This window comes from Plecotus auritus, assembly GCF_963455305.1.
Source record: "Plecotus auritus genome assembly, chromosome: 6".
NCBI classification, from domain to species: Eukaryota; Metazoa; Chordata; class Mammalia; order Chiroptera; family Vespertilionidae; genus Plecotus; species Plecotus auritus.
The window spans coordinates 148,170,678-148,181,182 of record NC_137773.1 but is presented as its reverse complement, the minus strand read 5'-3'; the positions used below and the strand labels follow the sequence as shown (position 1 = coordinate 148,181,182).

The window sequence follows — 10,505 nt, the reverse complement described above, 5'->3', positions numbered from 1 at the left end:
TCGATTCTGGTCAAGGGCATTACCTTGGTTGCAGGCTCGTCCCGGGCCCAGGCCCTAGTCAGGGCTCAAACAGGAGGAAACCAATCAATGTGTTTCTCTCACATTGATATTTCTCTATCTTTCCCTCTCTCTCTAAAAATCAATGGAAAAATATCCTCGGGTGAGGATTAAAATAAAACAAAATAAAAATAATAAACTATTGCCTGCCTGGACTGGGTCAGCTGTTTGAGCACTGTCCTGGGCACCAAAGGGTTGCTGGTTCAATTCCCAGTCAGGGCACATACCTTGGTTATGGGTTTGATCCCCAGTTGGGGCACGTAGGGAAAGCAATCAATCAATGTCTTTCTATCTCTTTTTATCGCTCTAAAAGTCAATAAGGACATATCCTTGGGTGAGGATTTTAAAAATGTTTTTTTAAAAAGTTTTGTTATCCAATGATTCACATTCTCACTAACACTAAAATACCAAAAGCTCCCCAACACATGCACACCCTTTTTTGGTGCACCAAAATGAGATTCAGGATTGGTGAGGTGTGCCTTTCTTTTGTATAGAGGAAGAAGGATAACTGTAAAACGATAGGTAGGAATGGAGAACTTGCAGGATACAGACCTACATCAATCATTAGAAAAAAGAAATAAGGAAGTTGAGGACCTGAAAATGGATTCTCTTAGAACAGTGGTCGGCAAACTCATTAGTCAACAGAGCCAAATATCAACAGTACAACAATTGAAATTTCTTTTGAGAGCCGAAAACTGACTTCTGCGCATGGGCCACGAAGTTTCAATTGCACTGTACGTGCATGCCCGCACGTGGTATTTTGTGGAAGAGCCACACTCAAGGGGCCAAAGAGCTGCATGTGGCTCGCAAGCCACAGTTTGCCGACCACTGTCTTAGAATCACCTTGCCCTTAAACTCCTTGGAAAGTCATGTGCCTCTAGGGCTGCACATACCTCAGGTTGAAGACCACTGTGTTAGGAGATATTATTGCTAACCTGTGTGGGAGCCAGGATAGAAATGTCACCCCTTCAGGTCTAGAATGAACTTTTTTTTTTTTTTAAGATTTTTTTTATATATATATATTTTATTATTGATATTTCACAGAGAGGAAGGGAGAGGGATAGAGAGCTAGAAACATCGATGAGAGAGAAACACCGATCAGCCGCCTCCTGCACACCTCCAACTGAGGATGTGCCCGCAACCAAGGTACATGCCCCTGACCGGAATCGAACCCGGGACCTTTCAGTCCGCAGGCCGACGCTCTATCCACTGAGCCAAACCGGTTTTGGCTAGAATGAACTTTTTAAGCAAGAATTTTGTAAGAAAAATAAATCTCTTTTTGTGTCTTGCTATTTTAGATTTTGCCTTAACTTTGTGATTTTTTGTTTTTTAAAATCTTTATTGTTGAAAGTATTACATATGTCCCCTTTTATCCCCCATCAATCCCCTCCAGCCCACTCCTGTCCCCCATCCCAGGCTCTCACCACCCCACGGTCTTTGCCTTAACTTTGTTTTTTTTTTTTTGTTTTTTTTTTTTTTTTAATTCAAAATGTATTTATTTAATATATTCATCACAGGGGCTCAACCAGAGACTTAATTTAAAAAACAGACACAAAACAAATATGACACCACAGCTGAAGATAGAGTCCTATACAGAAATCAAGGCAAGGACAGACCATCCAAGGAAAAAAGTTAAAAGACAGCACAAGGAGACAGGCTGGACAGCCCAGGTCAGGGCTCTTGGCTGGAGACCTGCTTGGCGTAGTTTTCCTGTAGGTACTTCTTGAAGGGTTTTTCCAGAGCTCTGCAGCATGTGTGTTCAACGGGCTATCGATGTTGGGTTCTCCTAGCAGGCTCTGGCTGGAGAGCAGGATGGTCCTGACGTCATACAGGGCAGACCACTTGTCCTTTAGGATGTCCAGGCAGATGTTACCCTGGGTGTCTACGTTGGGGTGGTAGCAGGGAGTGAGGAATTTCACCGTTGGGCGCGTTGTACGGGTAGCCACTGGGGAACTCTAGGTCTAGGGAGAGGTTATACCTCAAGTCTTCGTATACTGTGCCAGCTGCTCTATGGATGGTCCCCACCCATTTGAAAAGGTTGTCTGATTCAGGGAAGGCAGAAATTCCTTTGTCGCCAGACGTCATGAGGGTCATCAGCTCCTGTTGTAACCTCTTGCCCACCGGACCCCGGGCGGCACCCCCGCTGCGCTCGGCTCCTTTACGAGCTGCGGTGACACTTGCGGCGGCTGGGTCGCGGTTTTGGGAGGCCATCCGGGCAGCGCTGGCAGAGACGCGAACTCGGAGAACACGAGTATAACTCTTTGCCTTAACTTTGAAGATGCTTGTCTTAGGAGGGCTTCTGCACTTTGAGCTTTCTGTAGAGACAGAACTTCTTAACCTTGGGTCCTCCACTGGTGGTTGTCCTCAATAGGTAAAAAAAAAAAAAAATACCAGGGGATATCTTTCCTATATCTACCCTGATTCATAGGGGCTGACCCCAGGAAAATATCCCAATGGAGTTAATATCTTGGTGGTGGTGGGCAGATTCTTATTCCAAACACATAGAAAGGAAGATGGGGAATGGACTCAGAAGTCTGATATTCTTCAAGCTGGGTCCTTGGCACAATTTCCCTCTAAAGTCACACACACACACACACACACACACACACACACACACACTGAAACGTGGAAATGTTTTAAACAGGAGCAAATCTATTTGGCTGAAGTGTGAAGAATGCATTAAATGGGTCAAGACTAAAAGCAGTGAAACCACTTAGGAGACCTTTATGATCCATGAGAGAGATGAAGGAATGTACAGATTTTAGAGATGTTAAAGAAAAGGAAAGGACTTATTCAACTTGATTGGGTGAAGGTGATGAGAGAGAAGATGGGGTCCATGATGAGTCCTATTTTTCTGATATGGGCAACTCAATGAATAGTATACCATTCACCAATCAACTATGAAGAAAAAATAAATTTGAGAAGCTGGCAAATTCAATTTTTGTATGATTAATTTGAAGTGCCTGCTGGATAGACAATAATAATTATAAAGTAGGCAGTTGAGTATATGGATCTGGAGTCTAAAAAAGAGGTCTGGGTTAAAGATACAAGTTTAATAATCAGTAGTGTATTGTTGGAAGTCCAAGCTATGGGAGAGGGTTAGATTACCCAGAGAGAGAGAGGGCTGTTGAAAGAGATGAGGAGAGGGCCAAGTGCAGAATCCTCAGAAAAACAAACACTTAAATCTGGGCAAAGAAGAGAAGCTAGCCAAAGAGATGATAAAAACAGGAGAGGAAGGTAAACCTGGGGGTGCGGCAGTTTCCAGAAAGGCATAAATAGTCCTAGAGTCAAAGGTCTAAAAATATGCATTGGATCTCTCCTAGACAGATGCAAACAAAAAGAAATTTTTGCCCAATCCCATTGTCCCATTAATAATTCCCCCATTTTGTTCCTTCCTCTAAATGCTAAACTTCTGGAAAGAGTTGTTTTCCATCTCTGTCTCCAATTCCTCATCTCCAACTCTCCCCTTAGAATCCAGCAGCATGGCTTCTGCCTTTTTCATTCTATTGACCTTGATCTCTTGAGGACCTTCAGGCTATCTTATCAATGGTCTTTTCTCATCCCAGTCCTTTGGAGATGATGCCAGAAAGCACCAGTAGGGGTGTGGGAAAGTGAGAAAGAAAAGGAAAGGAAGCCAATAAATGGTGCCCTATCAAATCAATTACCACTGTGAGTAACTAGAGTTTAATCCTTATGGGAAACTATGGGAGTCAGTGAAGAGCATGGGCTCAGAGTTATTCTAAAGGGTGTGGGGTCTGGGGTATTTTTACACCAACTCTAGGTAGTCAATGGTTGAGGACTGCTGCATTAGAGAGAGGATAAGGAAACATTAATTCTCCAGCATTTCTGCCTTGTCACAGCTGGGTTAGAGGCTGCAGCAGGGAAAGGTCCCTAGAAAGTTGGAGTCAGAAGTCCTGCCCTATAAGATCCAAGAGTATATGAACATGGTATTGACTGGGTCTGTCACATCACTTCTTCTTTGACTCCTCAACATATTTTACTCTGCCCACCACCCTTTCTTGAAGTATTTATTCTCTTTCTTTTATTTTTGTCCTGATACCCTAACTGGGTTCTTATTTCTATCTTTGCCCTCTCAATCTCCTTGAATGGTTATTTTTCTTTCTTCTACCCTTTAACCACGAGGAAACTGGAAGGTGGAACGTCAGTCCTCAGTCCTCTGTTCTTTGTTTTTCACACTTACTTGATATATTTTTTTTCTAACCTCATTATCTTAACTATTGCTTCTATGCAGATTACTCCATGTGTGTTGCACATAATTATGTTCAATGACTTAGCTGTTGAGATCAAGATTTATTTAAAAGTCTTCAGGAAAAAATACTTTGAGTAGCTTTTATAACTCAACAGACTGAAAAAAAAATCTATAAATGTGTGCTAGGAGTCATTTAGGAATTACACTTCCCACTGACAGTGTGAGAAGCAGCCTCAATATATGACTCAGCTTGCAATCAATGGAGCATTATGCTTCAAGGAAATGGGAAAGTCTCATACCAATTTAGAATGTGTCACTAAATCTAGTCTGACTCTTTGTCCAGAAAGAAGTACAGCTCCCTACTGTCAAGGCCTAAGCTCTTGGGATCTTTGTCTGTTTCCTGGGTAGAGCTATAATTAACAAGGTTTGCTATCAAGTAAATCAGCATGATGCATGCCCTCAAATCAGGCCAGTGAATGTGTGTGTGTGTGTGTATGTGTGTGTGTGTGTGTGTGTGTGTGTGTGTGTGAAGAGAGAGAAAGAGAGAGAGAGAGAGAGAGAGAGAGAGAGAGAGAGAGAGAGAGGAGAGAGAGAGAATGATTGATGGTGGTGAATAGGGAAGGGTGGAGTGGTCCAGTGGGGTGGTGGAGGTAGAGCCTAAGGGAAGAGTAAGGGATGGTTGAGTAGACAGGTCTTTGGTTGACTCTGGCTACATCCGTCCCACTGGCAGCTCAGTGAGTAGTGAAGAGGGGAAAGAGTTTTAGACTGGCCTGGTCTTTTACAATCATCATTTACAAATCCCCTTTAACCTCTATCTTTGACTCATTTTTAAGAATGGAGCACTGAAAATTTGGTTGAAAGCTCTGAGCACATGGTAGGGACTTCATCAAGAAACCTCAAGAATTCTGATTTCTGATTTTTTTATGACTTATTTAAAATTTTGTTTTTAGGCCCTGGCCAAGTAGCTCAGTGGTACCAATATGCCAAGGTTATAGGTTTGATCTTCGGTCAGCGCACATACAAGCATCAACCAATGAATACATAAATAAGTGGAACAGCAAAAAAAATAAATAATAAAAATAAATAAATAAATAGTTTTGTTTTTGCTTATTTTCTTTCTAGAAGCATAAAGATATTGTTTGTCCAGGAGTTATGAAATTTCACTAAGATACGTCTTGATGTGGGTCTATTTTACGCTGGGTACTCTACAGGCCCCTTGGATTTGCAAACTTTAGTAGTATACTGTCCTGAATTATTTCAAGGATTACTTCCTCACCTCAGTTTTTTCTGTTCTCTCTTTTTGGACTGTATTTGGATGTTTTCTTACTGAGAAGGTCTTCTAATTTTCTTACCTTTTCTGTCTAATATCCTATCTTTTTGCCTTTTTGTTCCATACCATGGGAGACAGCCTTAATCTTTTTTTAAAAATATATTTTATTGACTTTTTACAGCGAGGAAAGGAGAGGTATAGAGAGTTAGAAACATCGATCAGAGAGAAACATCGATTCAGCTGCCTCTTGCACACTCCCTACTGGGGATGTGCCCGCAACCAAGGTACATGCATGCCCTTGACCGGAATCGAACCTGGGACCCTTGAGTCCGCAGGTCAACGCTCTATCCACTGAGCCAAACTGGTTAGGGCAGTCTTAATATTTTTATTTAAAAAAAATTCAACCATCATGTTCAAATTTAAAAGGCTTCCTTTGTGGTAGTGAAAACACAATACAGTGTATAGATGATGTGTTGTAGAATTGTGCACCTGAAGCTTGTATAATTTTGTTAACCACTGTTACCCCAATAAATTCAATAAAAAGGAAAGAAAATAAAGGCTCCCTTTGTGTTCTCTGAACATTCCTTTTTATAAGTACAACCTTTTCTTCTTTTATTGATGCAATATCCATCTCTCTGAGGATTTTGGTGATTTAAAACAATGTGGTTTTTTGTTTGTTTGTTTGTTTTTTGTGTTTTTTTTTTTTGCCCAGCTCAGTGGTTGAGCATTGACCTATGAACCAGAGGTTATGGTTTGATTCCTAGTCAGGACACATGCTTGGGTTTCGGGCTTGGTCCCCAGTGTGGGGTGTGCAGGAGGCAGCTAATTAATGATTCTCTCTCATCATTGATGTTTCTATCTCTCCCTTTCCCTTCTTCTCTGAAATCAATAAAAAACATATATTTTAAAAAATGTTGGGTTTTTTTTCCTCTCTGGATAAGTTCTGTTTCCTCAAAGTTATCTTTCTCTGTGTGTTGGTTTTGGTCTTTCTGAATGTTTCCTTAGATGTGTGGTGATCTTTGGCCTCTGCTCACATTTAAGGACAGGATGTAAAAACTGAATGGAAGCTCTGAGAGCATGAATTGGGACTTGTCAATTCTTATTTCACTGTACCGTGGTCTAGCAGGGCCAATCAGTTGTAAACCCCCTTGTCAGAATTTGGAAGTCTTCTCGCTGAGCTGGTCAGGATGCTCAGAGAAGAATCTTCTAGTCTCCTAGACAGTGCAAGCTTGGCTGCCAGTATTCCGGGAGCTGAGTGGGAGAAGAAGTCTGGTGGTTTCAACATTCAGTATGTAAACATTCACACCCTCCTGTTTTCTATATGGCTGTCCTTATGCTCAGCTGTGCCTGATGTCCCCTAGTGCAGAGACCCTCAGGCTTTTCTCCTCCAGAGACCCTTCCTCTTCACTCTCAGAGGAAGGGCTCATCTCCTATTAGGGTCGGGGAGAGATAGTTGCCCTGCTGTGTGAATTGGGAAGGGCATCTAGGATCTGACAGCTTCTTAAAATAACTTTCAATCAATCCCTTTTATCTCAAACCCTTATTTTGGACCCATTTCCATAGGTACCTAATGCTGCTGATTCAAGCGACCATTGGGTTTTGCAGTGTGAATCAAGTTGCTTGATATCTTTCACCATTACTGACTTAGGATTCAGTTTACTAGGATCTGCTAAGCCAGTTAAACTTGTCCAGGCATTTTCTAATGTTGAAAATTTAGCTATCTCCTCTTCTTTTCTTTTTGTCCTTGTGCATTTCTGTCCTTAAATTTTTTTTTCTTCCTAGTTGTTTTAGTGAGATTTTGAGAGAGAGTGGAGGTTAATTTGTGCTTTCTATTTGTTACTTTAATTTAGGCATCATAGGACAAAACCTTGGATACTCCACCCTAGTCAGGTCCCTCCTTTAGGAAACAGAGGTGGTGGGGGAGAGGCTTAGGTCCTTGGAGGAGCTTCAGAAGAATAAAATCCTGTGAACCTAGAAAATTCCAACTTTTTCCCAGGCCAGAGAATATGGGTATTCTTGCAAGTCAGTCCACACAACTTCCTGAGGCTATACATGTACTATCTAAGGCTCACTGGAGAGGAGGCTCATGACCCACTGCTGCATCTTATCTTCTACAATACTGCTCATTCTGCAGTTTTGTCTACACTTCACCTCTTCTTTCACCTCATTCAACCTGAATGAGTAGCTCCTGGTAATCTTCCCTGCTCTAGAAAAGGTAACTCTTCACTGATAACTTCTTATTCATCAACTGTTAGAAACAAAACTGATTTTTTAGAACATCTGAGAATGCTGAAGATGAAAAGAACTTAGAAAACACTGAGTTTCACCCTGCTGTTTTAGAGTTGAGGAACTGGTAGGTCCTTAGGGGTTAGTTGATTTGCTCAAGGTCACATAACTGCACAACAGCAGAACTAACAATAGAACTCCATCCCTAGTCAGGAGCCTGTGCCCAATACCACCTGCTGTGTGGGCAGGCTGCCAACCAGCATGTCCACATCTCCTTAACGTTCATTAAAGTGGTTCATAAACCACCTTACAGATGAAGCAGTGTGTTGTAATTTTTATCACGTTGATGATTATTACATCTAATATTAAAGACCCAGCATGAGCAGCCACATCTCAAGTTTTTAAATGAAAAAGTTTTTGAGGATTAATGGAGAAAAAAGAGAGGGCTTATTTTGCATATAGGAAATTTAGTAACAGGCTGGCTGTTGTTCTTTGCCTGTGTTTACAGAGGGTACAGAGGGGTGACATAGTGAAGCAGCTGATGGGCAAAGGTAGGAAGCTGGAATGAGCCACCTCTAACCCCTTACCTCTACTGGGCCTAACCCTGGTGACCCCCTTCTCCTTTTGTTTGTGAGTATTTTGACAGTCATATCTAAGCAGAGACACTCATATATTATATATCCTATATAATAAAAGCCTAATATACTAAGTGTCCAGTTGTCCGTTCAACCAATCAAAGCATACTATGCTAATGATATGCTAAGGCCGCTCAACCACTCGCTATGATGTGCACTGACCACCAGTCAACCGGTCGACCAGTCACTATGATGTACACTGACCCCAATAGATTAGCTTGCTGGGACTGAGAGAGATGGGCTAGACATGCCCTGGAGCCCTCCTGTGGTCCTTCCTGGCTGACCAACCTCCTGCATCCCTCTCTGTCCTGATCATTCACTGGTGGGGTCCCTTGGCCTGGCCTGAGCCTTCTCGAAATCCAGGACCCCTCGGGGAATGTCAGAGAGCCGGTTTCGGCCCGATCCCGCAGGCCAGGCCGAGGGTCCCCACGAATTTGTGCACCAGGCCTCTAGTATTATTATATGTAATAATAATCAATGTGATTAAAATTAGCACAAACTCTGATTCAGCTATAAGGTGGTTTACAAACCACTTCAATGATCTCTAAGGAGCCGTGGACATGCAGACTAGCAGCCTGCCTACATGGCAGGTAGTGCTAAGCACAGTTCCTGACAAGGGACCAGGGTTCAGACCAAGTCCTAGGGGAAGGACAGAGACTGAAGAAAGAAATGGCCTAGGACTCCCGGGATACAGGAGGATTTTAGTGTATCAAGTGCAGACACTAGAATATTACTTAAGAAGAAATTTCCCGAGCAAGAATCAGGAGCAATGTGGGGAAAAGTTGCTAAGATTAAGTTGTTTCTTTTTTGCTTCTTTCAGTATTTAGGTCAACAAATGCTTGAGCAGTAAGTCAAATCAGATCTGGTAGACATCGGAGGTAGTGGACATTGCTCTACTTGACCACTGAACACACATTTCCCTTTTTTGGTAATGGTATCTAATGTTTATTCCAATAGTCAATGGTTTTCAAGGGAACCTGATGCTACCCCTCTTCTGATTTATAAATGGGATATATGATATGAGGTATGGAATTTACCTTAAGCTCATAAACACCATCCCAATCACCACTTTGATTGGATTAGAAAACAAGTCCAACCAGCCTAAGCACAGGACTTTGGTTCAACAAGAAGGAGAGGGAAAGTGCTCTTCTTCCTTTCATGTGAACAAAAAAGCATGTGGGTCCTAGAGCCTCTGGTAGTCATCTTGACACCACAAGGGGAGAAGCCTGCCACGAATGGAGTCAATAATAGTGAATTTGAAATACAGAGAGAAACTGGACTCTGATTCCATTATTTCAGCATTTGGATCAAGCCTGGCCTGAACCTCTGAACCTGTGTAGTTATGTGAGCAATTATATTCCCTTATTGCCCAAATCAGTCCATTTTACTTAATATAAAATAACATATCAACATAGTCTTCTCTTTTGCATTTCTATGTATATGACTTCTCTAGTCAGTCAAAGGTATCTACTAACCACAGGGTGGGGAGGATTAAGACTCCTAAAAAATTAATTAATGAGAAAAAAAAGAGTCAAATTTTAATTTTCTTTTTTTAGAAAAATTGATGTCAGAGAGGAAGGGAGAGGGAGAGATAGAAACATTAATGATGAGAGAGAATCATTGATCGGCTGCCTCCTGCCCAACCCACACTGGGGATGGAGCCTGCAACCCAGGCATGTGCCCTGACCAGGAATCAAACCATGACCTCCTGGTTCATAGGTCAACACTCAACCACTGAGCCACACAGGTTGGGCTCAAACTTCAATTTTCTACTTGAGTCCAGAAAGGAGAAGAAACAGTGGGAGTAAGGAGGCAGACTCTTGTATAGTGACTTTAATCTTCCAGGGTTAACATTTCAGTAATGCTATTAAACAGACTGTGGAGAAAGCTGAAAGTAAAGGGGCTGAGTCACAGGGCAGGGTAAAGAGTGAATCTGGGGGGACAGAAGAAAAACGAGCACTTATATCCTATCGTTTCTCACAGCTAGCACTTTGGTTCAGGTCTCACCCTTTCTTGCCTGGCTTAGGGCAATGGCTTTCCTGCCTGTCCTCTTGACTCATCTAGTCCATTGCTTTGATAACCAGATCTGTTTCCAAGAGACTATATT

General features: G+C 42.1%; 1 pseudogene across 1 annotated transcript; it reads right to left on the bottom strand.

Annotated features, from left to right (window-relative positions):
- Nucleotides 1-1,728: 1,728 nt before the first annotated feature.
- LOC308250538 (ubiquitin-conjugating enzyme E2 C-like) lies at nt 1,729-2,277 on the bottom strand (annotated as a pseudogene). The gene has a single exon. The product of its transcript is annotated as a ubiquitin-conjugating enzyme E2 C-like (transcript).
- Nucleotides 2,278-10,505: the final 8,228 nt, after the last annotated feature.